The sequence below is a fragment of the Homalodisca vitripennis genome, chromosome 4 (genome assembly GCF_021130785.1).
Source record: "Homalodisca vitripennis isolate AUS2020 chromosome 4, UT_GWSS_2.1, whole genome shotgun sequence".
Lineage (NCBI taxonomy): Eukaryota > Metazoa > Arthropoda > Insecta > Hemiptera > Cicadellidae > Homalodisca > Homalodisca vitripennis.
Genome location: NC_060210.1, coordinates 135,780,705 through 135,807,720, shown reverse-complemented (window position 1 = coordinate 135,807,720; position 27,016 = coordinate 135,780,705). Strand labels below are relative to the sequence as shown.

Below are 27,016 nucleotides of genomic sequence, written 5' to 3'. Positions count from 1 at the left end.
ACTGTATACTATTGTTATCTGCGGCATCGCTACTTCAACCCACTGCAAAGTGACCAACTGGATCATGGAAATGATAAAAATTGCTAACCTTTGTAATTAGGTTTTTGCGTTGAAGATCCTGATCAGATTAATGAAAAAAAACGATCCAATGAAAATCACCCAAGTTCCTTAATAAAGTCTTGAAATTATATCAATTTTATCAAAGTTAGATTCCAAAAGGGTGACCGTGCTCTACGAGCTTTCGAGTCCAAAAGGGTAAAGACAAAGTCAGATTTGCAAAATGCGGTAATGTTATAGTTTCATTTTTACCATCCACATCCTGTCCTAAGATGTGTGTGTGTTGCAGCGAAAATCTGTTGCTTCAACGCACGAACTCCTTAGCTGAATAGACGAATCGAATTCGAGACGAATCAATTTTTGTATAACTATTCAGTATCTTATCACTTATTAGTAAAAAACGGATGCAATATCCCCTCGACTATTTTATGGTATAAAAATTGCTTTTAGTCTCCAATGTATTGCTATTTGATTACATGTACACAGTCTCACTGTGCTCAATATTGTTTTCTAAAATTTTAGTAGATGAAGGGTATATCTCAAACTCCATTTTGTCTTACCTTCGGAACAAACATGTAAGGGATCCCAAATCCGACTGAGATGTTCCTATACTGAGGTGTTAAGTGGTGTAAAAATCCGACTCCAATTCATTTGACTTCGAGAGAGGAGAAACAATCCGTGTTTTAAAACACAACCTTATTTTCCGTGAAAATTACAAAGAAGATTTACTTCCCTTCAGAAAGAAATTAACTGTTAATTACGCCAGTTTTTTGTAAAGGCCAAAATGGGACAGTAGCGAAAGGGTTAAAAAACCAAATGATAAATATTTTCAAAGGTGATTATTTTTTAATTTGGCACACTTAAAACCAGTAAGGTGTGTTATTTAATTTGAATTTGAATTTTTTATGCGCATTAACTTTAACAGAGATGTAGGATACGTAATGTAAGAATCAGACGAGATTTCAAGTCATTTTAGTAGCTTTATCTCGTTTGCTTACGCCAATAAACGGTAACTATTACTTACGTGTCTGTCAATTGGATTTATGTGTGTAAAGCTAAAAAATATGTCCTGTGAGAACATTAGTCATTTGGTTTTTAACATATTCGATACCTTTTCATTTTGACTCCCGTCAAAACTAGTGCGACTGAGGATACATTTCTGTCTTAAGAAAAGTTATTCTGTCGATTTCAGAACAAATACGTTGCATCTTTATATAATGTAAATGGATGACTAAGAGATGTACGATCTCCAGTTGGGCTGCAAAAACAATAATGTCTCCAGTTACCTTTGAGACTGTTGGGAGACTCTTCCTCTCCACTTACAATCTCGTCTAGAAATCTCACTAGATGTCTAAAAGCATTAAAAGGCCATATTAAGAAAAAATATGTATTCAATTAACTGTGAGGAAAACAACTATGTTTTATTACTTGTCTTACGGCTTTGAAAACGGTGTTAATTTTATTTCTCAGTCCCTTTCCAAAGAAGTTGAATAACAAAGTTATCATATTAACTTGTCATAAGACTATGCAGCGTTTGATGCTACGTTCTAGTTTAGCTACGGAAAATTCACTTCTCTTGCTGTAGAAAAAGTACCATATACAGTATGAATGAACAGCGTTGCCGAGAAACAATAAACGTAGGCTTTCCAATGTCGAAACAATGTTCAACGAACAAAGCGTACTTTCTCCCACAACAGAGGCAGAAGATGAACAAACATGTGAGATCAGCGAACTGGAGTATCAGTATACTCTCACTATCGATACAGTACTTCTATCAAAGTCACTTCATTTAGTGAACTAGTAGAACCTAACAGAGCCCATATGTCAGTCTGTCTTTCTGTGCGTTAGTTTGATTGAAAGGCCTGACACTTGATACATAGGTTCGATTTGGTACAAGTCAGAACTCTATTGATTTGGGGTCAAGAGGTCAACAGGCAGTCGGTCTACCCGACTATGGGATAGATGGGTTTTGATAGAAATTATTTAGAGATTAAAACTTTACGTACCTTTTGGTCTGACTAAAAGCTCTATTAATTCTGGGGTCAAAAGGTAAAAAAGGGCATACCTAAAAAGGGGGTAAAGGTGGGGGGGTAAGGGTAAAAAGGGGAGTCCATCTATCTGTAAGTCTGTGCGATAACATTTTCGTTCTATCAGATCCTTTAATACTCGTTGTATCGGTTTATTTATAGACGCAGATGGTTGGTATTTTTTATTCGTTAAGATACGTAAATTTAAGTTAAATACCGAACTGTGCCAGTCCTTGTACTAAATACTCGAACTCGTACAAAAACGCTAAATAGGAAGTAGTTTGTGTATTATAGCTGAGAGGTAGAATGGCAATTATTGTAAAACACGATTCACACTTCTTTCATGTTAACTATGATCTAAATTGACAAACTTGTACAGGTTCACATTATATTTGACACAATGAAGCCGAGATAAGGTGGTCTATAAGGGGAACATCTTCAGTAAGGAAACGTAACCTATTACTTATCCATCCTCATCCTTTTACACGCGCACAAAACCTCCTCCAAGAAAGTGAAACAAAGGGAGACAACACCCACATTGTAGAGACGTTGCATGAAGGTGATCGCCAAAGTAATTAGTCAGCTGGCCAACAATGAACGCCGCTGCTGACCAATCAGGTGGAAGCTGTGAAGTGAAGTATGCCAGGGGTGGAGGGGGTGGTGTGGGGGTGGCGGCTCTACAGGTAGGTGTAACTCACTCAAGTCAGTGTGTCCGCGCTCCCCGCGACACAGCCATGTAAACTGCTCTCTGCCCTACGTCACACTCCGCTCACTCCACGACTTTATATTCTCACTGCAAGACTCGTCTTGTACAGAATATCCGGCAAGCGGTCGCTTCCTAAGGTACCTGCCAGTTTAGTATGTGTTCCTTATGTACTTCCGACATGTCTGAAGAGTCAGTCAGTGAATATGGATGTATATGGAGTATCTACAAAAATTAAAAAAAACTTAGAATAACAGAGTTATATGTGTAGATTAATTTGGGACTTGCCATTCATAATCACGTCCTAAAGTGAGATTTTATAAATATTTTTATATTTTTACAATTATTAAAGCCTGCAGATTACTCAAAGATCTATTTAGTTACATAAAATCTCTCTATATATACATACACAAATACAGAAATTTCATAGATCTCTTTATTTTTCATTTTTTTACGTACTATAATTGTCCTTATGAAGAATCGAAGCTCTTATGTGATAATTGTACCCCGAAACTTCGTATATATTTTTATATATATTGTTAAACAGTGGTTTACTTTGTATTCAGATAGTTTTTATCATAGTTTTTGTAAACGGGTTTGTGATTTTAATTGTTATTGAAACGTTATTACAACGATTATGTTGTAACAGAAATTATGAGAAGTTATATAAACAGAGAGCATCGGCTCAGTAAACTAGGCAGAAGTGTGATGTAATATGTAAACAATACTTTCATTACTTGAAGGAAATAAATATAAAGAATAATTTGAAGTGAACATAACCATTTTGCTCTTACTTTGTAATGTTTATGATAACGCTTAATACAGAACCCTCCCACTCTAATCTACGTGGTTAAGTTGAAATAGGATTATATGTTTTGTAAACACGCTAAAAGGAATGATTGAGCAAAAAATTGAAATAAATTAAAGTGATTTTGGTGTTTATGTAATTAATTATATTCAATGCAAAAATCTCTTTAAACACTAATTGATCATTATAGAATGCATTCATGTATTGTGAAAATAACAAAGATAAATCTATTAGTTTATTTTCTATTAATCTAAAAGTGGTAATACTTTACCATGTTAAAAATTGAAAACAAAATAAATGGGATGGAACAATTCATATTAGTATTTGGTATTTACGGCGCAACTTTAATGAAATTCCAAAACCTTCAATTTTGACTATATGCTTGGGCGTGCACAAGTATACAAAACAAGAAATATACAATGTTCATGAAATATATACTGGTAGTATCCGAACCAAAGAGAGTGGGATCTCAGCAACAGTTGGATAATGTTTACACAATGATTTATGAAAACAGCGGTATAATAAAGCTTACTAAATAAACACAACTAAAAATAATTACTTAATGGTATTTGTTTTGCTGAGTTTTTCAGTTGTAACCACTGGGTAAGACTGTTTTAATATTTCGATGAGTTTCATCCATAATCCAATAAATCCAATAAATGTTTACTATTTACCATTACCACTTTGAAACGAATTCATTGACGGTAATGTCAATCAAGAAATACCCTACGCTACATTCAAATTTTTAGAAAATTTGTACGCAATTTGTTCAGTCGTACGTATTTGCATATTACCCCTTTCGAGGGTAATGAGATTGCCCACAGGAAGGGAAACGGAAGTGCCGAATCAAGTTTTGTGTTACGAGCATTATCGTAGTAGTTGAAATAATTTAGGTAATTAACAAAAATCAAATATTGTGATTTTATGTACAATATTTTATTTGAAACTCGTATATTCTATGTTTATGCTCGTGTATTTTACTTGTATGTCGGATTGGTAACGAAAGCTGATCGCAGTCCCTACTATTGATTGCTAAAGCCTGTTTTTGTCGTTTTGTGTTTGAAAAACCGCTTGTAATAAAATAATTCTCTAACATTTGTACTTTTGTAAAAATAATATTTTACTTACAGATTAAGTTTTTCTATATTTATGTGCGTCCATAGCCGCGAGGAAGCTGTTAGATTGATAACCAAATAACAACTTATCATCGTTTTGTAAATTGTGTTTTTAATACAGGCTGTCTCTAAATTTATGTTACCCACTTATACCCAATTTATATAAATTGAAATAATCTTACAAAACCTATTTAAATGTGTCGAAAGCAAGTGGTATTAAACAAAGTGAGAGTAAGTAAAATATACAATAATTGATAATCGTAAAATGTCTCATAGTACCGATAATGATAGCGATATCGACCACAACCCCAAAAATTACTGAATGCCTATGAAAAAGTGTGTAAATACTGTAAATATGTGTCTATTAAAAAATAAAACTTTGTCTTTATTCAGCAACAACACTAAACGACATTAGTGGTCATAATATTTATACAATACACTAAGTTTTGTGCAAAGTTTACAAGTTTTGTACTTTAAACTATATAAAATATTCAGTTCTGGAGTCCAAGTGAACAATTGTTCAGTCCCGAATAGGTTAATATAAGATTTTGCTGAGCACTAACACAGTTATGGGAGTAGATGTGACATTAAACAAGAGTTATTATTTCACCCAAATTCCAAAATACAGGCCAATCTCATCAACTCCTTCCTAGTAGGTGTAGGAATCAGTAAAGGTATACGAGATAACAGATATTCTTTAAAGTTACCTTTCTGTTGCTCCTTATGTTAGGGAAATGTTATTTTCCATCTATAATTTAATTTAATTCCATGAATATATACGTTCTTCAGGTCCTTGAATAGTTAAAGGGAAGTGATTCTAAGAAAAATGGTTCAACTATTTAGTGACGAGTCAGCATAGCTGTTGCCTACTATAATCAATTTAATATAATACAGTATTTGCATAATAATACATTGCAATACATACAAATAATAAATACAATTTTCGAGACATTTTAGGTTTTAATCATATTATGAAACAAAAACTCAAAATTAAGGACAATCAAGAATGTGAGTGTGAACAGTATAATCTATTTATTCTGTAGGATTCAAAAATCTAAAATATAAGCCAATTTGGAATTGCTCAAATTGTATTTTTTTCTATTACGTTTTCGCCAACAACACCGTTAAATCTCTATTTAGCTTATTCTTGGATTTTGGATTTCCCGCGAACTTCTGGCAGTGCATCCAAATAGGGAGTTTATAAGTTTCTTATCACGCAAACAATTAGTTTTTAATTCCCCAAATTCCCAAACTTTATGAATTAAAAAGATGTTCACACTCATCCTTTATGCGTGAGTAGTATAAAAACATATTGTAATCGAGTTTCTAAAATAAATTGTAATGTTTTTCACAAACATTTTTTCTTGCTTTTGTTTATTCAAGAGTACATTTCACGTAGTATAAATGTTATTTGTAACAGCAACAAACCTCCTTACTGACATGTATCATTTTAATTTAATTAATGATTTTTATTCCATTTAGACCATAGTTTTTCCATAAAAATAAAACATTTGAGTACCATAACATTTGAGTAGGAAAGCCAGAGTTGCTTTTCATTAATCAGAGCAACGGACATGTCTTTGGCGCTACGGTCAGAAGTGAAAACCTGCCTTTACCTATTTACATAAATACGACAGTGATCAAAGTAGTAAGTAAACTGTTGATAAGCAAATCGTTGTCATCTGCTTGTCTGAACCAATGAATCTATTCATGAACTGTTATAATACGAAGATGAACGATATACAGTCATGGAAGTTAGTAAGGAAATCTTAAAAATGAAAAATATAGGCAACTTCAACAAACTTATATTTTATTTCTGTTTGTTTGTTTATTTAGTTAATTTCTGCAATTTCCATTGTCTGATTAAATTAATGTATGCTTTCACTTTATATACATAAAGTTGTGTATTTTGTATTATTCCTAACCAACTTATGTATTTAAATTTGATAATTCAAGGTGAGTACATTATGCATGCACTTTCAGTCGCAAACATTACTTTAATGTGTGTGTAGAGGAATTGTGTTGTTATTTTTACTATTATTCTATCTAACTATGAGAGAATTAGTGGTGGCCGTATTGTTCAAGATAATAAAATGAGGAAAGAGATCTTTTGCACCTGCAGATCTTTTAATAATTAAAACCAATATGTTTTTAGAAAGATTTGGTAATATTAACTAATAAAGAGCCATTGGGTTGCAGAAGGGCGTCCTTTTTTTAAATAACGAGGAATACAATGCTGGTTAAGTATATACAAATTTATATAATTGGCTGAGCATTAGCGAAGCCTATTATTCGTGGGGTTAGAAAAAGTGTATTTCTGTTTATCTGTCCGCACGATATCTTGAAAAGAAACTCACCTATAGACGACATTTTGCATGAAGCCTCATTTATAAATTAGCAACATCGAATTCGATGATGGTCAAAGTAATTTCATTGGATTTGGCTGATCAGATACCTTCACTTCGGTCTTATGAATAATCATGATTGCAACGAGAAAATTGTAGAATAAATAAATGTGACACAAATTGAGTAAAACTTGATTTTAACACGTTAAATTTTTACATGTTGAGTAAAGAGAAATGAGTTTTAAGCCAATTTTCAACGTCCTTAGCTCACCGTAACTTTTATTAATTTAACACTGCTAGAAATGTATCGAATGTAACGAATGAAAGTGTTAAGGTATTATGTGGCAATTAATTAGAAATATATTTCATCAATTGACTTTAGATATTGCACGAAACTTCTTTTCTACATAGACAAGATGTGTTATATGATGGTGTATGTCCATCCATGGGATTTGACTGTGCGTCATTTGAAGGCTGACACAATTTTTCTTTGGTCTGTCGGGGAATGTAACATTCCTTTTCTGTATGATTGTTTGTCAGTCTGCCGAACTTCTCGAGAATGAAATGAGCTATAGATTTTACATTTAGCAAGCAACCTCAGTGAGGCCTGTTACGCGATACATGGTGTGACGTACCCTTATCTTGTTTAAGGCTTGACTAAGGAAATTGAATGTTATAGCGAACACTGTACAGTGTCAGATATATACATATATATTATGGTATATCATATATATATATATATATATATATATATATATATATATATATATATATATATATATAATTTCAATAAACATTGAATCACAAAAAGTACTTGCTCCGCCGGGAGTCGAACCCGGATCTCTCACTTGCCGGGTGAATGTGCTACCATTACACCACAGAGCGCTTACTTTTTCCGATTCAATTATTTTGTATTTGGCCGTATCTGTCACATATGCGTTTAAATAAGCAAACTAACATATGATCGGAAGACCAAATACCTGTCAAACGACTTTTATTTACATTAAATTATATAAATGGCAATAGCCTTATTTAATTTAAAAAAAAAAAAATATCATATATATATATATATATTGAAGGAAAAATACCAAAAGTTTAAGTCCAATTATCCTAAAATGGATCTGGAAATAAAATGGCCAAACTCAGGCGATTGATATGTCACTTAAAAAGTATATGGTGACTCTGTAATTTACAGGAAAATTGCGTGCAAAGCTGCGGTTGACTGATTTAATAAAATAATTCAATTTATAAATTCTATCAAATTTATAAACTATTTCAAAAATATAAATCTTTTATCTGAAATGTTTGAATAATAGTAAAAACGAAAGGTGTAAAATATAGGTTATATACGGTATTTATAATGTAAAATAATTTTATTATTATTGCTGGCGATTGGTCTGATAGAGTTCTCTGCGTACAGTAATGTTGGATCGGTGTTAACTTGTCTAGATCTCAATTGCTTCGAAGTCTCTCGGGTATATCTTCTAAATTGAATCAGGTACTACATAAATCAAACCTATCATACGTCTTATGCAGATTGAATACTTGATTTTCAAGAAGTTGATTGACAAACATAAAGAAATATATCTAGAAATTATGAAAAACGAAGAGAATATTTTGTTGTTCACGGTGAGAGGCGGTCAGAGTGCTGATTGTGGTACCGTATCAGAGATCGTCGTTAATTATCCTGCACAGTGATGAAAACAAAGGCAATCGAAACAATCAAATATCGTTGAAGGATATAATGTATTCGCTCACAGCAAAGCCTATTACTACCCTCGCCTATTGTTCAACGATTATCACTGGTTCACCCACTGCTTCATACGAATCTGTCCGTCTCTGCGTGCCACAAACCGCAGTTTTAGCATTGTTAGCTTGTATACAAACAATGCTTGTATAGTATCGTATACAAAAAGAAAACAGTTTGACCAAATTTTCCGAAGGAATTGTGATAGTGCAGTGATGTATAGGACGATATTTGTATCCTAACCAGATTTTAAATGTTTTAGAAGCTTTATTGTGTATAAAAATTTCAATTAAGATAAATATTTGAAAATACCGGAGGTATTTCGTACTTGCTATCAACAGATGTTTATAATGGGACTCAAGCCTTATTTGTAATAGATAACGGAATGTAATATTAGGTGTATATAAAGTAGACTAATTTGGTATGTTCTCTAAAGCTATGCCAATTTTCAAATTTCCTACAACCAAATTTTCAAATTTTGTTTTCCATTTATTATTCGACAGCTAATAATAATGATCGGCAATTTAATACTGTCAGAATACATTCTTTAATAGTATGAAATGTGACAAGTTAACAAATGCATAAATAGTTTAAAGTAAACTTCATCGGTAAATTGCATAACTAGTTAGTGCAAGATGATAATAATAATAACTCTTTATTGCAGTAAAAAATTAATAAAACTGAATAGCAAACGTAATTTTTAAATATTATACAATAAACTAATCATATTTAATTAATCATAGGCACGCCCTATATACCATCATCGCTTTATATAGTTTATAAAACCCATGTATACCATCATGTATGTTACTGTGTGGACCTAATGATATATTTACATGTTTTGAATATAGAAATCAATAAATAAAATAGTATGCTAATTAATAAACATAATAAAATGCCTTTGACTGCAGAAAGTGTTTTAATCGATATTTAAATTTGTAGCGTTCGTTGATTCGTCTTAAAATATTTTGAGACTATAACTACTGTACTCCCAAATTTAGTCTGGCTAACCAACAGTTTTAATACAAAAAGAATATATATTCCAGGAGTCAAGTCTGTGACAGAGTCAGATTTCAAACGTTGCACTAAGAAGAAGGTAAACTGAAACTAAATTCAATATTCACATTGATTTATTCTTATCCAACTCGGTTGTATAGAATACTCGGTTGTATAGAATACTCGGTTGTTACATCGTGTCTAGAGATTGTGTCTAAAACATCGTAGAGCACTTAACTGTGCACCCGATGGAACAATGAGAAAACCTCTTCACCATGGCTTACTAGATTACAATATATTTTGTACTTTGGGTGTATATCATGCCGAAATGATGTAAGGATTTCATTTTGATATTTTTTCGTTATTGACTTTTTGTGGATCTGTTCAGACAAACATGACACCAGATTCCAGGAGCTAAGTCAGTGACGGTGTCAGATTTCAGTGCTGCAAGTAAGAGGAAGGTGAACTGGAGCTAAACTCAACATTCACAGTCACCTGTAACTCGTCTTAGTTGTTGAATGCCTCAACAAACAGACCAGGAATTCTAGGAAGCTGAAACATAGCACCGCTCTCACACAATAACTAATGTGTTAGATTTTCCACTATATTTAACATTTTCCAAGTTATACTTTTTATTCTTTTATTCATCTACAAATATTTTAATTGTGATCAAATATTTGAAGATGCCGGAGATATTTCTTACTCTTGTTTTCAACAGATGATTATAATGGGACCTTCAAGCCTTATTTGAAATCGATAACGAAAATTAATTCTATATTTAAGACTGTTTTAAATTTAAGAGAAACCTCCAACATTTTATTCTGGACTCTAGTAGACGATAAAGTGCGAATTTGTATGAAATCTAAATATTAGGTTGTTGTACTAGTTTAAATGTTTGCCAGAACGTTCAATAACTTTTAGATTACTGTCATTCATGTTCAGTTAATTGAAACTTTTAGAAGAAAAGTTACTTATTGTACTGTTAACTCCTTATTATACAACATGAGTATAATACCAAGTCTGGAGGTTCAATGTTATCAAATGAGAGATCAGAAAACCCAATATTGTTCTAATTAATAACTACAAGCTTCGACGCATGCCGTTGTGTTATCAGCCTCTGGCTTTATATAAATATTATATTCTTTCATGGTTTGATAATATAAATAGGATAATTAAAATTAAATAAGGCTCTTGCCATTTATACAAATTTAATGAATACACATACATACATATGTACCCAGTAATAATAGTATTTTGAGTTAGACATTATTGTTAAAGTTATACCTAAGAAATACAACATTTATATTTTGGAAATGTTCAGCAATAAATACTGCGAACCCCTACTAACTCCAATGCGTGGACGCAATGCTTGCTTTTATTTAAATGATAAGCAAAACTACATAAATTATCTATAAACTACGGGGCGTGCCAGTATTATACTGCATTACTCTATGGCTTACTATATTATCTAGGTAGATATTCTATAAAATTATATGAAAATAGAAAGGTCATTTAAAGAAAATCAAATGGAAGCATTAAAACCAACTACTATTAAAATTTAAAACAATATTATTGTACTAATATAATACCGTTTTCCCTTCTAACATAGAATGAACTATTATTATTATTATATGTTTTATAGTGCACAGTAGTTTTACGTATGTATGTGTAATATAATTATATAGATTTTGTATTATTAACTCAATACAAACACATCATCACCGCCTAAACGTCCAGCGTCACGGTGACGTCTAGTCGTCGACATCTGCTGTCAAGTACAAGTACACTCTTTACACATCACTCAACACTTAATTAATTTGTTACACCTACGGTAAGCTGGCAACACAGCAGTTCTTTGTTAAAACCACCAATAATGCTGTTAAATATGGAGTTGTCACAATCCATGTAAGTCAGCTGTAGATACAAATTCGTCGGCAATATATTTCAACTGGCGTCTAAAAAATGTATATCCTGTTATCAACTAAGTAGTATAAAATTAAAAATTAATTCCTCAGAAAAAGAATTTTATATTTGATATAGTGGTTTTACAATGCATTTTGAGCGCAAGACCATACACCGTATGAGTTTAACATATTTAAATAGATAATAAGTTAACATAAATACTACCAGAAATCTACGGAGCTTTAAGTACCTTTGTAGGGCGTGATAGCCACTTTCAGTAAGCAGTATTTGTGTCAATGGTGCACTTTCGGTGCCCAAAGACCTGAACATTCAAGGACTCAAGTGTCTCCGATGACATATTGTGGGAGGTCAGTAAAATGTAATAGCCGTGCAGTAAACTGTAATCCTGCCCGCTTGTTAACCAGCCGTGAACGAGTGGCTGGGGACAGGTTACCTTCTTTTATCTCTCGTACGCTAAAATTATGCACAAATCGTGTTTGATATTACCATAAGAGTTGAGCTCCTTTCTCCTCCCTTCCCTATGTTACTTTAAAAGGAGAAGCACATCCTTTTTCGGGTATAATTGTATCATATACCAAACATAGGACAATGAAACTACACTCTCTCAAGATATAGGTAAATCAATAGTGCGTGCTTAATAAGAAATGGATTTACTGATATACCCATTTTGTTTATGTCGTTGTAAGTATAAGTATAAAAATATAAATAAACTAGCTGTTTCCCGCGGCTCCGCACGCTTTTCGTAAGCTTTGCCCGTGTATATGCACTTCTGGCTCGAATGAATTATATTTCCAACACAGATGTAGAGTTTCCTTTGTTGCCACGATCAAAAATGTATGTTTATAGCGTTTTGTTGCTATCGCACGTGCGCTGTGACGGCTTAAAGCACTTTTTTTTTTCTTGGCGGCATTATGTTATTTTCCAATAAAATTCGTCAAAAACTGCTCAAAGGAATTCTGTAAAAAAAAATGTTGAGAAAAACATTCTTCAAAGAATATTTACATGAGAAAACAAAAATACTTGCCTATTTTTTTAAACCTTTTACTGATGGAAAATAACACTGTTCTTGGAAATTGTAAAAAAGATATCAAATCACGTTTATCAAAAATTTGACATTTGTGACACGTTGTAAATGTCAAAAAATGTTTGTTTACATAGAAACGTCAAAAATATTTATGTTTACTTAGTTACTGTCAAAAATAACAACAATTTTTTGTCGCATTATATATGTTTACAAAGAACAGCTGATTAAAAATTTGAAAAGACTCTTTCACTTAATAACATATGTTTGCTGCAATGCATTTCTTACGGGTATTTCTGTAACCAGTGGGGCGGAATCCTGAATCGGGAAAGGGATAAAAAGTATCCTATAACCTTCTACAGATCAAGACGAACAAATTAAAAAAAAAAATTAGGCGAATCCGTCCAGCCGTTTGTGAGTGATGCTGTTACACACGAACAGTTTCATTTTTATATATATAGATAATAACTTTTACAAATATTACAAAAAGTACTGTTTTATTTGTACTCGTATAATAACAAACTCGTAGGTGTAGCATGTGTGTAGAGTTGATTTACGTGAAAAAATAATTGAGCTATGCCTAATGGTTCTTGATAAAATTACACTTAAGTTTAAAGCACCCTGGTTTCAAAATATAAGAAAATATAAAGAGAGTTTTAAACTAGTTTTTACTAGGAAGAATTTCAATTGGTCCAGGAAAATAGTCCTTCTCTACATTTTTACTTCCGTTCTAGTTTTTGGATTTTTTTCTCGTCCATATCTCCATATTTAGTTCTCACTAAATAAGGAGTTCTCAGTAATTGTCGCATGGCCATGCTTTATTGTCCTTAAACCATGAACTTACAGGTTTTATATCTAAGTGCTCCAAGACATTCGCGCTAGCTACTGATTCCTAGTTCCTTCAGTAATACCAAATTTCAGAATCGTGAGGCTCAACAAATAGGTTTTTGATAAACTTTTCCACATTATAACTAACTCTTAAACTTAACTCTTTCGTTGGAGTTAACAGAACGTATATTCAGTAACTATAGCTGACTTATAATCAGTCAACAGCTGAATCTACTACACACTTAAAGAGTGCGCTCAGAACATTGGAACTCAAGTATTAATTAATTGTATTTGGGTAAAAGTGTATACAATTAGTTTTTTTTTAAAGTCATATTTACTCTTACTTTTATTAAACAACTTTTAATGAATTAATATATTTTTTATTCATTTAAGGTACATGAAAGGCATACATTTATCATTACGACTACTTATTCAAACTAGTCTTTAAATATTTTTGCACGTTCTATTATAAATATTAAGTAGAAAATACAGAAAATACCCTTTAAGAAGAGAATATTAAAGTAAAAATTCACATATTAGACGTCAAGTAATGATTAAATCTGTCGGCACAACTAGTGATTAACCTACTTTTACTGCAACGTTCTCACTAAACAAAAATTCAAAGGAATTATATTTTTAATAAACTTTCCCGAATAATAATAATTCACTCTCATAGTTTATTTTGAGTTTATCGAAGAAATCATTCATATATAACAGATAAATAAAGGACAGGACAGAATAAAAGTGCATTTCTCGTTACTGTACAACTTGCAGTTTGGCTTACATTTATATGAGATAATTGGCGGAAACAACAAGGTAAATTCGCTCTTTTTCTTTTCTAACTTTTCTTATTTAAATTTCACATTTCACAGAATAATATCTAAGAAAGAGTTATTGTTAAATATTGCCAAAACATTTGTAGAAATGTACACTGTTTAAAGAAATAATACCACGAATTAACCCTTACTTTTAGGTAATTTATAATCTACATATTGCAGCGTGTAAATTAAAACAAATCTCTATATATGTATCATCACGATACGGCCGCAGTTCTAAACACTTTGTCTTTGTATAAACGTCTTACAAGTAATTGTCAAGGGTTTGGGGGCAAATCGGACCTGGGAGGGCGAACCCATGGATCAACAATTTTTCTGCACAACTCTACTCAGGCACAATGTGGTTGGATGGATTTTAATAAACATTGAAATTTACGCCCTACATTATCTACGTTACCTCTCCGTGGTAGACATTGGTCGTCGATAGAACACGGACACTACCCTAAACTTCCTGTCAATCCGGAAGTAGCACTAAGGTCTCATTATAACTAAGTTTCATTAGGGTTAAGTTTATCAGCTTCTTGTCTAACTGAATAACAAGGTTGAAGTAACAGATAGTTAAGGTTTTCTCTCGACCCTGATCTAAGAGAAGCTCGGTTATATATTGAAGGTCAGGAGTAATGGTTATGTCTCTATTCATGACTATGAGTTTTCTTTGGTAAATGGATAGCGGATTATGTTGGTAATGTGGATCTTACCTAGAGATTATCTCTGAATAAAAAGTTCATGTAGTCACACTGTTGTTCTCTTATATGTTAAATTCCTTCCACAGGTTTTAAGCTCTATTGTCCACATCCTAAATGCATTTTCCGATAACATGATAATTTTAAGTATCATGAGATCCCGAAATTTATTGCAGGGATGGAGTGGTTAGTTCAACCACTATTACTGACCCTTGGGATGCTTAGACTTCTCTCTGTTCCAGTTCAGAACATACTCCTAGTAGAAATAAAACACTTCTAGAAGTAAATATAGTTTATCAGTATTTTCCCCGCTCTACCTTGCCTCCGATATTGGGGATAGATGAAGGGTTAGGGTTATCAGAATCATGACCATAATCCCTTTAAAGCCCCTACCACAGTAACTACGTTAAATAGCGTGATGTATTAAGAGTATCACTGATCTCATCTCAGAGAGAATTTGGAATAAACCACGCTCCATGGAGATTTTCTTATCTTCCAAACTCTTTGGATCAAATTGAACCCTCTAAATTGAGGTATATCTCGAGAAAAGCTTAAGGACATCTCACGCATTGTAAGGGTTTTCGAAGATGCTTCTGAGGCATCGGCTTCTTTCTGGTCCTGACGCAGCGGTGTAGGATTGAGTGGGGTAGTGAGGAATTCACCCAACTACCCATTAATGAATCTTAGAGACACATAAAGTTCCCTTGCTGATCGCTTTAAGTCTACGGATGTGATGTAGCTATATATTATAATTGAAGATGTGTGAAGATGTAATTTTAAAAATTTTATATATTTTTTAAGGAGGTTTTTTATTTTTGGCTTTTCTTTGTGACACACGAACTTAGTATCATTTTCAAAGTAGGAAAAACTCACACTTGTTCTTATGTAATTTCCTTTATGTAATGGCAGCTTATCCAAATACTAGCGTGCGCGGTTGCTAGAACATAGTTTTAAAATTTGAACGACATTAAGAAAGAAATGTCTGCTCAATTTTCAGAACATACCGATACGAGAAAAACAACACTGATTCTCTGTTTTGCTGTTTTTGTTGTAAAAAAATAAATTGTTTATCAAACCTTTGAACAAAATAATATAAATGAACGTACATTTCCAATCATACAAAATTATTTTACTACTATATCATGTATATCTGCTCTCAGAAATGGTAATAGAAACTACATGACCAATGGGAGTTATTATTGTGTATGCATTTTACATTCTATCATTTTAGTTTCAATATACAGAGTTTGACTATATTCGGCTACACTGATCTGTGGCTCTATGATCACAAGGCGAATGACGTCAGATGCTTTGCTGATCATATTCAGTTCAGTGAATGATCAAGTACAGATCAATGGAATTACGTTAGTGTAAACATCCGTTGTGTTACACGTTCTGTTCTTAACAAAGCCACTTACTTAGTAATTTGAGGCGGTAAGTACAGTGGAGTATTTACTCATTAGTAACGTGTTTCCTGGGGAATTCAGACCTCAATTGGTGATAAACACCTCATTTTCAATCCACATAAGCTACGAAATGAGGAAACGCGCAGTTCAGAGTTCCTCTTTCTCTAAAGCTTGTTTTTGATAATGGAAGGATTGTGATGGAAACAGGATTTTCCGGAAATTCGTCATGTTTCAGTGATTAAATAACACTACTTTTCGATATCTACAATCTGATCTCTTCCTCAGATAGATAACAGCTTAGGTTAAAATAAACAAATCTTACCAGAGCTTTGTGATACGCACAACAACCATCTTGTGTTTCAACTAGAGACACACTGTCTTTATAAAACATGCACTTAAAAACAAACAGTAATTATTACAACTGAACCGAAGAATACAAGTCGCAATAGGTCTGCAATAAACAACCAACTACAGATAACTAATCATATGCTTATTATACTAAATGGCGATCGTAACAACAGAAACAAAATGGTTGCAAAAGCAAAACACTCATTGTTATTTTATACTCATTACTTCATAAAATTACTCTATGCAATATAACAGTATTAAACAGTAGTCTATTATTAGCATTTTATTGTTCATATAAATTAAAGATCAAATTTAATTACAAATATACATACCATTATAAATCTAATTAAATATGTTGCAACTAACATGAATAATTCTATTTTCAATATTAAAGCAGTTGCATTAACATTCCTTTGTGAGAGATTTGTTTCACTAGTATTATTTGTTTGGTGATATATTACTGGTAGTCATTATGAAACACTTTAATATATTGTAATAACATCCCATTATATATTGCCAATTAAATTGTCTTCGTATCCATAGGCTAGATTTATTTATGGTTATAACATTATCTGTATCTTTTACTGTTTTAACTCCATGGGGTCCCAAAATATTTATTTTTGATAAAAATAAAAATGTAGAAGCTGCAAATATTATCATATTATGTAACTATATCTGATGATGCATTACACACTGTATTAAATTTGAATGCAAAGTTTCACGTTTCAAATAAAACTAGAACATGGGAAAATATCTGTTCCGTAATAGTATTTTGCTTTCGTCACGTCATTTGTGTGTGTGTTTTTTTTGTTATTTTTTTGTTCTCTTAGGACAAGAAGCTTATAAATTGCACTTAGTCCTATAAGAATCTTAGCGCTGCTTCCGGAGTGACAGGATATTCAGGATGGCAATGTTAGGGAGTAGGGGCCGCCTCCTATAGATATCATGAGGAAGAATTAGGGCACTGATCTCAAAGTCTTAATGTCCTAAGAAGGGGACGCCAGCTCTGAATCAACCTCTCCAGTCAAAGCCGGCAGGGGGTGGCACACCCTTGTTGAGGCTAGCAAGAACATGTGATAGTTAGGGAACAAACTCCAACAGTCATCTCCCGCATTAGACTAGACCAATCGAATTACCCTTGCACCCCAGAATCTCAACATTTGCGGTTAGTGATGTGCCGCTCCTGGATATCCATACGGTTGCCCAGATTTAAGTGACACATCAGTTTTTGCTGTGCCCAGTGGTAGGTTCAACTGGAAGGTATAAACCAGCCAGAAGTGATCTCAGCTGGGTTATTGTCACGTCATTTACACAATTAATTTAAAACCCACAGGAAATATAGCAATAAGCCAAAACAAATATAAATGCAGCTCCAGTTTTGTATTGTTGAAATGTCGGTAGGATTGTAAAAGTACTATTATTAGCAAAATATTGTAATTAAACTGAACTTGTTCTATCTACATTGCATATTAGATATTATTACTCTATTATTAAATATTGAATAACACTCCTAAAAGATTTTGTAGATTTATGTTCAGGTTTCTATCTCAGTAGGTAAAGTGTCATTAGTTTAAAATGTGCAAAATTACCGAAGGAATTATGATTATATGTAAATAAAGAGAAATGGCGTATGAGTAAAGCTTATTGACTGTTATTTCACTTAATTTTATTGTTAGTCTACTCCAGACACTTCAAGACGCAGTAGTGCCCCACTATATCTAGCCATGTGGCAGTGAAGGCAGTCTGTAAAAAGAGTAATGTGATAATATGAGAAATGGGATTTTATATTGGGAGGTTTATTATTTTTATGTAGACTAATATTTTAGATTTCATTTTGATTTCTAGTTAAAGAAGAGATCCCGAGTTTTTACTCAAATGTTTTATTCTAGTTTTATTGATGATCTATAAAAATTAAATTGTACATAATGACATTAGGACGAAGAAAATTCCCTTTACTCACATTAGACCTCTTCACGATATTCTACCTAGATTACAAGGACAAATCGCAGTTACTTTTTAGAGATCTTAAGATTAAAACTATTATATTTAAAATGATCAGTTGTGTACAGCCCTGAAAGATGCTTGGTAGGGCGACTAGAGTTAATTTGCATTGTATAAGTAGACTATCTATTTTCGTAAAATCGATATATATATATATATATATATATACTAGCTGTTTCCCGCGGCTTCGCACGCTTTTCGTAAGTTTTGCCCGCGTATGAGCATTTCTGGTTGAAGTAAATTATATTTCCAACCCCGATGTAGATTTTACCTTGATGTCACGATCAAGAAAATATGTCAAAAATGTATTGTATAATGTATTTTATTACAAAGTGGTCTACCACTCAACCTTTAAGTTCAACCAAAAATTTAGTTTAGACAATTATACATCATAACTTAGCGCCTTCAAATAGTGTTTCACTGTTTAATATACGTATCTATCTCGTAATTGCAGGTTATAATGTGCAGGCGCTTTGAAAACTTTTCTTCATTTTATTCGTTTTATATTCACGTTTATATATAAGCGAATAATTCAGATAATAACTATCCTATCTTCTAAGTTAGACTAAATTACGGATACATGTGAAATTTGATTGAAATTGGTTTCAGTCGTTTTGGAGTTTATTGGCAACATACATCGTGACTCAAGATTTTTATATATATATAACATTGATAAAATTGATATATATTAGCCTACATGTAAAATATTTTTATTTATTAAGAGCACTTTCTTCAAAATTAAACGAAAAATAAATTTGTAATGAAACAGAGTTCGTCTCGTCTCCTGGATATGCATTTGAAGTGTCTAAACATTGAATAATAAATATGCTGTATCATTTTTACGTACATGGTTAACTTAAAACTAGGATCAAAGTGGATTTTTGCCACAATTAAATAAAGTGTGTGAGTGAAGATATATAGCCAATTGTTATATTTTAAAATGACTTTATTAGGAAGCTTTATTTGAGTTTATTTGAAAGATAAATAAATCCCGATAATTTAAGGTCAGTGTAAAACCTCATAAAATACTGTAAAAAAAGCCGTGAATACAACGTTTTTGTTGCATGTGTCGCTCATAAGATACCGTACGTAAGGTTAAATGTTATTCTTTGTATTTAAAGGGTTCGCTCCATTTAAAAGTATCAATGGAAATTGACATATTCTCATAAACTTATAAAATTTGTAGCCTATATAAAAGTATAATGGTTGAGAAAATTATTTTCTTAGGGTAGGTAAGCAGTTGGCTTTTATGGGTTTGTTGATATTGAAATTTTCTTCTGGCCAAGAATCACACCCTTATACTTGATTATTCATTTATAAAATATTGTAGCCAAATACCTTCACATCTAACTAACATCTATTGAATGAGGATTATTACAAGACATGCCTGTTTATATGACTCCTCATTAATAAAAAGTCTTCTTCGTACAAAAAGGCTTTATAACATTAATAGCTGTTACAATCGGATTCGCATGGCTCTTAGTATTCAAGGAGTTAGTATTCTGCGAATATCATAGAATATCTCTTCTTAAAATTTCAACAGTTGTGTTTAAGTTTTTCTAATCCATTTAAAAGTGGTTTTGTCTGTTAGAGCTAAACCTTGTTAAACTAAAATGTGTATAAAACAGGAAACATGATATATTGGTTTAGATCGTAATAACATATAGAACTAATGACCAAGTCTGGACAGCAATAACGTAAGAAAATATTATGTGGAATATTGTGGTTTGCAATTAATTACTTAATAGAACTTCTTTCACTAATGCTTCTAATGGTTAGAAAATATTAATAAAATGTATTGCTACAAGAAAAATATATTCCCTATCAGAACACATGCATATACTTTTAAAATGGATTCTGTTGATCTATAAAGATCCTAAACTACACTTAATGATTTAAACTTTATTTCACCATTTTCAACTATAACATGTTCTACTACCACAGTTAATTATACCCATGATTTGTATTAATACAGGCCTTAAATTTGTCCTGTGTACGTTTTGTTACTATTTTATATATTATATTGGCGGTGTCTTGCTGTTTGTTCTTAGATAACAGTTTGGTTAAATAATTCTGAGGATTTAATTGGATAATTAAAACAGCAAGGTTGTTAAATTTAATTCAGGTATTTTGGACTTAAACCCATTATTCTGGACACAGTTCCTACATAAGACATTAGCCGATTAACTCGTATTTAAATCTCATACATACGATCGCAGTGGTTATGTAACAAATAAATGAAACAAGAATAAAATCTTTATATTTTATTGATCTTTTAATAGGTTTTGTAGTCTTTCAGTTACAATTATAAGAAAATAACGTTTGTTTCCTCTTTCTGTCTTGTGACAGCTCTAGTCAAGTACATCTCCAAAAATAGTAGTTATCATCAACGAGTTGACGTTAAAGATACTTAATTTATTCGTATTCGTCAAGCAATAAGAATAAAACAACAATTTCGAATTACGTACCTACAGATAGATAAGCCAGTTGATTTCTGGTGCATCATTACGATTTCACGATGACTGACCGTGTGTTGAAACTAAAGTGGAGACAAACTCAGAATAACTTGTCAGCCAAAAAAATACTTTAGTTATTGGTTGGTACTTCATCATTTCATCAATTTTGCATATTATAATCGATTATAATAAAATGGGCAACATTGTACTTATAAAGTACCATCTGGTACAGATTCCACAGCACTTGCTCGTCAATCTTAGTACTAATACAATACACTCCAGTGGGAGGGCGTGGGCTAATAACTAATTTAGATTCTGCCTAAGGCAAGTCCACCTTAAACAGCCCCAGACAGCTCGATCATAGCATAACTAAAGGTCAAGCTAATACTGTGTTATCAATATGAACGACTTTCGGACTTTACTGTTAGTCAAGAATCATGTTATAAATCACATTGTAATATTTTGCTTTAGTAACGAAAAAAATGTTAACATTGATGACTAAGATTTCATTTTTCACTGCAAATGCCTTTTTATTTTACTACTGAGCTCATCGTTTTTGAAGTGTTCATTTCTGATGACGATTTTGAAACGTACCTGTATTCATTATCTTTGATAGATAAATTATACACTCATTTGAAAGACTTTTAGAATTTCTGTTTGTCGTTCGACGTATGATGAACGATTTCTCGTAGTTTGTAAGTAAATGACAATAACTGTTATGCTTTCGTAATAACAAGACATCTATTCATTACCATTAATTAAACTGCTATAAAAATTACTCTTTACTGGAATTTGTTAAATGATTTAAATTAGGAGAAATAACTTTATTTAGGTACTGGTAAAAAGTTCGGTATTCACTGAATTGTTCTTTGATTCTGTAAGACCAAATATAGTATTTAAAAAATTTCAGTGGTAGTTCTGCTGAACAAAAAACTTTCCTACATGTTGTAAAATATAATATTTTAGTTTAAATACGGCGCGAAGTTGGTATTTTTATTTTAAAGTACCACATATATTGTAAAATAATAACCTAAATAGCGTAAATTTTACAAGCAGAAACGTATAAATTAAATTACTTAAACATACATTAAAATATAGAACTCGATAGGCTGAAAAATTCCATTTATGTCTGTCTGTCCGCAAGATCGATAACTACAGTTTGTTGTTAAACCTACAGACTGAAACATATATATTGAATGAAACTTCATATTTAAGGTATATAGGCAGCAACGAGTCCAATAATGGTCTGTTTTACTTCATGGGATTTGGCTGAGCGTTATCATACATGTTTACATTGTAGTTATGGATAACTATAATGGCAATGGGAAAATAGTAAAATAAATATAAATTTGTAAACAAACTAAGTAAAATCATGTGAGATTTAACATGGAACATTTTTATTTACAGGTGAAATAATCGTGTGGAAACTCGATGTCAAAAGTCGGTGACAATATTTTATTTCAACACACTCTTGCGATGTTTACAGCAAATCTTTTATTTGAATATTGCTATGAAACCTAACAACGAAAAAAGTGTGGATGTAAATTTAATAAGATGTCTTCAAAATACGTATTTCACCTGTAGACTTTGCATTTTGCATGGCATTTCATTTTTTAAATTGACAAGAACGAGTCCCATGATGGTGCATGTCCAACCGTGGACTCTGGCTGAGCATCATTGAAAGCTTATCTCTCACTGAGTAGGCTGACTCCCTTTTGTCTACCTGAGGGATGTGCAATTTGTTTTCTGTATGCTTGCGTGTCTGTCCGCAGGTTTAGGTTTTAAATTGTGCATGCAACCTCAGCGAGCACTAATATCTATCACGAATTATACTAATGCACTCCGTAATTATTGGTTTGAATTTTTATTCACTACACTTTTTTTGCTAATTGATAGTTACTTTTCTGCAAATATCAAAGAGACTCTAATATTAAGTGAATACCTAAGAAACGCTAACTTTTAAAATTTTCAATGAACTATTTTTTAACTTGCCAATATATCTACTTATTATTGGTTATTTCAATAAACATTGAATTACAAAAAGTACTTGCTCCGCCGGGACTCGAACCCGGATCTCTCACTTTCTGGGTGAGTGTGGTACCACTACACCACATAGCCCTTACTTTTTACAATTCAATTATTTTGTAATGTATTTTCCAACTGTTTAAATTTCAGAAGATTATGTTAGAACATAGCAAACCTTTTGCCTTGCCAACATTTTACTAATAAACAATAAATATAAAATTACTTATAATTATTCTCTTAGCGAACATTTTATTCTAATTATATGAAAACCATCTATGTTAAATATATGAATGCTTTACATGTAAATGAGAGATAATAACGGAACCTGCAGTATTATTATGCGTATGAAATCTAACGTCACCACCTTGTATAAGGTGCAAGTATAGTAGGATCCGAAAAATGTACCAAAAGTCCAGACAAATCCAAAAAATTCAACTTCATCACAAAGTGCCATATGATTGTACTTAATTTACTTACTCTGCGATTTTCTCGAGCTACAAACAACTGGGTCTTGGTGAAACAGATAATTAATTAAATATTATATTAATGGAATATTTTATTAATGTCAACCACAAAATCAATACAGTTCTCCCTCGGACCAAGAGGAACCCATGCTAAACTTCAACACTAGGACCTTTTTCTAGAATTATCGCATTTTCGGACAACGATACGATTACCTAATACATTTTGCCAGTTACACCCTCATTGTAATTCTAGGAAACTGAATAGATAGCTGTGATCTCGCGAAGGAGATCAATGATACTCGTATCTGTGTAAATCAGATCAGCCTGAGTGACGCACAAACACTCCTGTCTCGCCCCCGATTGTCGCGGTACCCGTCACAGAGAGTCTATTGTGTGCTGAGTGACTCCCCGGTGTTGTATAAAGGTCAACTATTCCTGTTAGCGCGTCATACACGCAGATTTGTTTAGTGTATTAGCGAGTAATTTGTGAGTGAACTACACAAACATGAGATGGGACGCGAGGAATAACAGTGTACGAGTTGGAATGCCTCAGTGACTGTATAATATAGAACAAACATTATTCTAAGCGATAGTTTTTGCGATGTATAATACGGTTGGTAATTTTACAACATAAACCAGAGCTTTATGTCTGTAACATTTATGCACTGTTTTACTCAGTATTATATGGAAGGCGCAAGCGGTAAAATATCTACGGCTTTTTATTTCCAACTTGTTTAAGGCAAAATTGCTTAATAACAAATGTGATAGTAAAATTATATAAATAGGAAGAAATGGCCGATCTTACCTTTCACCATATATTAACACCACAGTACATATCCTTTTCAGATTTTCTTATATATTCTGTACTTTTTATATATTTATATAATGAAGTACAGAAGAGATTAGGACTTTTTCTGAGTAACCAATAAAAGTATCAAAGAAACTAAAAAGTGCCTGGGCAAGTATAAAAAATATTGTTTTAAAAAGAGATCCAAACTTTCCAACTAGAAATAAGACCATAAAACTGTTTGAGTGTAACTTTGTTCTTATGGGACTACAATCAATACGGCCCAAACAACCGACTCTTTATGGAACAGGTAATTAGTTAAATATTATATTAATGAAATATTTATTACTTGTTAACCGATTATATTACTGAAAATAACTGTTTTATAATATTTAAGAGGTTATTAATTTTATAACATAACAACCGAGTCTTGGTGAAACAGGTAATTAATTAAATAATATATTAATGAAATACTTTATTAATGTTAAACCAATTATATTAATGAAAATAACTTAGTTTTAAAATATTTAAGAGGTTATTAAATTTTAACCCCACATTCTATTATTGTTTGCGAGCACTGTCAACAGCTACGTGATATACGGCGCGAATCTTTGTGATGGCTTTGATTGTTACAGCAGTGTTAAAATTATACATTTATTTCACTATTTCACTTTGGCCGTTTATATTTCAAAAACATTTACAGTCATTGAATGATAAATTACGCTATCATATTGGTTTTCAAAATATGCGTATTTTGTTTCATGAAGTCACTGATTTGAAAAACCTTTAACGGTAGTCATTGGCCTTACTAGCATGACGGATAGTTATTTTATCAATGAATATTAACTAAATTACTGCACCAGAGCAACATGACGCGCGTCAGACAATCATGTCGCTAAATACAATACGCTGCAGCTCATTTGCTATCAATCTGTACACATCTAAGTATTGTCGTATTGTGTACAGTTTTATAATTTTATGCTACTTAATTGTTGATAGCTGTTTGAATAAAAATATTTAATCAAATACGCAATCATCGTAAAAGTAATACAAAACTCTAACTTATCATATTTTATTTTATTATTTATTATTATATTATATTCAAATAATAATAGCAATGTTATTTACGTAATTTAAAATCAGATTGACCTTATTATATTTAAATTGAATTGAATGATATTTATTTGTGTGTCTGTTACTTAAAGTTGAACCTTTATAAAAGTTGGATGGATCTGCAAAGATTTATATGTTGTAAAATAATTATAACTTATTATTTGTTTTATTCACTACTTTGTTCATTTCACTTGTTTTATTCACTTCATTTCACCTCCATATTTAGTTCTTTAAAGCTCCTTTGCTCTTGTCAAAATACTTGACTTTTGCTCAGTAACCATGATTTAAATTATAAAAAAAGTCCAGCAAAATTACTTTGTTTTCTGTCAAAATGTATAAAGTTACTATCAACCAATGTTGAATTTTAACAATAGGGAATTCAAAAACAATGTTTGATTATCAAAGGGTTTCAATTGTAAATATATAATGTTGTAGACTATTTCAACCAAATCATTTTAGGAAATATAAATTATTCGGTCACTCCAGTGTCGATATAGCACATTAAAGTCAAAATATATGGAAATGTCACTTTTAATCAATCTGAGGATACGTAATACGTTGCGGATTAGTGGTGAAAATTATATTTAAATCTGCTTTTAAGCGATATCACTGAGTATATTAGTGTCTCGCAACCGTTTAATAAAACTTTACTGTGTTGTTCAACAGGCAAAGAATCAAAATAATACGTAATAACATGTACCCTATCAAGATTAATTTAGAAGTTTTGTGTATCTATGCGAGTTCTCGAAAAATAACTTTTATCTCATGAACAGTTCAAATAAATTCCTAAACTCGGCTGAAAACTTCATTATGCAAATCATGCAATCACTGCATGAGCTACATAATCATGCAGTATAGTATAAACATTCTGCATGTGTCGGTTTTAATATTTTAGATATGTCAAATTTAAAAAAATTTAAATTCTTGAAATGTTGAACAAAAAATTTTAATACACAACATATATAGACAATTTTAAGGCAAATCCAGATGTTTATAATAGAACCACGGAGAACTGAGGGCAATAGTTTTCTCAAGCAGTTCCATGATCATTAAGTAAAATCCATTGCATGGATGCATTATTAAAAAAATAAAAAGGTATATGGTTCAAATTACAGAAAAATATTATATTGGACAAACTGGCAGAAATTTTAATAAAAGGTTTAAAGAACATATACAAGCTTTGAAAACAAATAACATGTCTACAATAAAATCAAATTTCGCTGAACATTTATTAGAAACTGGACATAACTACGAAAATATTGAAAATAACATGGAAATTTTGGATATCGAAAGGAAAGGAGAAAAATTAAACACGAAAGCAGAATTA

General features: G+C 31.9%; 1 protein-coding gene across 1 annotated transcript in view; it reads left to right on the top strand.

Annotated features, from left to right (window-relative positions):
• Positions 1-2,802: 2,802 nt before the first annotated feature.
• The window catches only part of LOC124360240, a 177,440-nt gene continuing 153,226 nt past the window's right edge, over positions 2,803-27,016 (top strand). The window contains exon 1 of the mRNA XM_046813675.1: positions 2,803-2,927. The gene's annotated coding sequence lies outside the window, so the exon portion shown is untranslated. The remainder of the gene's footprint in view (positions 2,928-27,016) is intronic.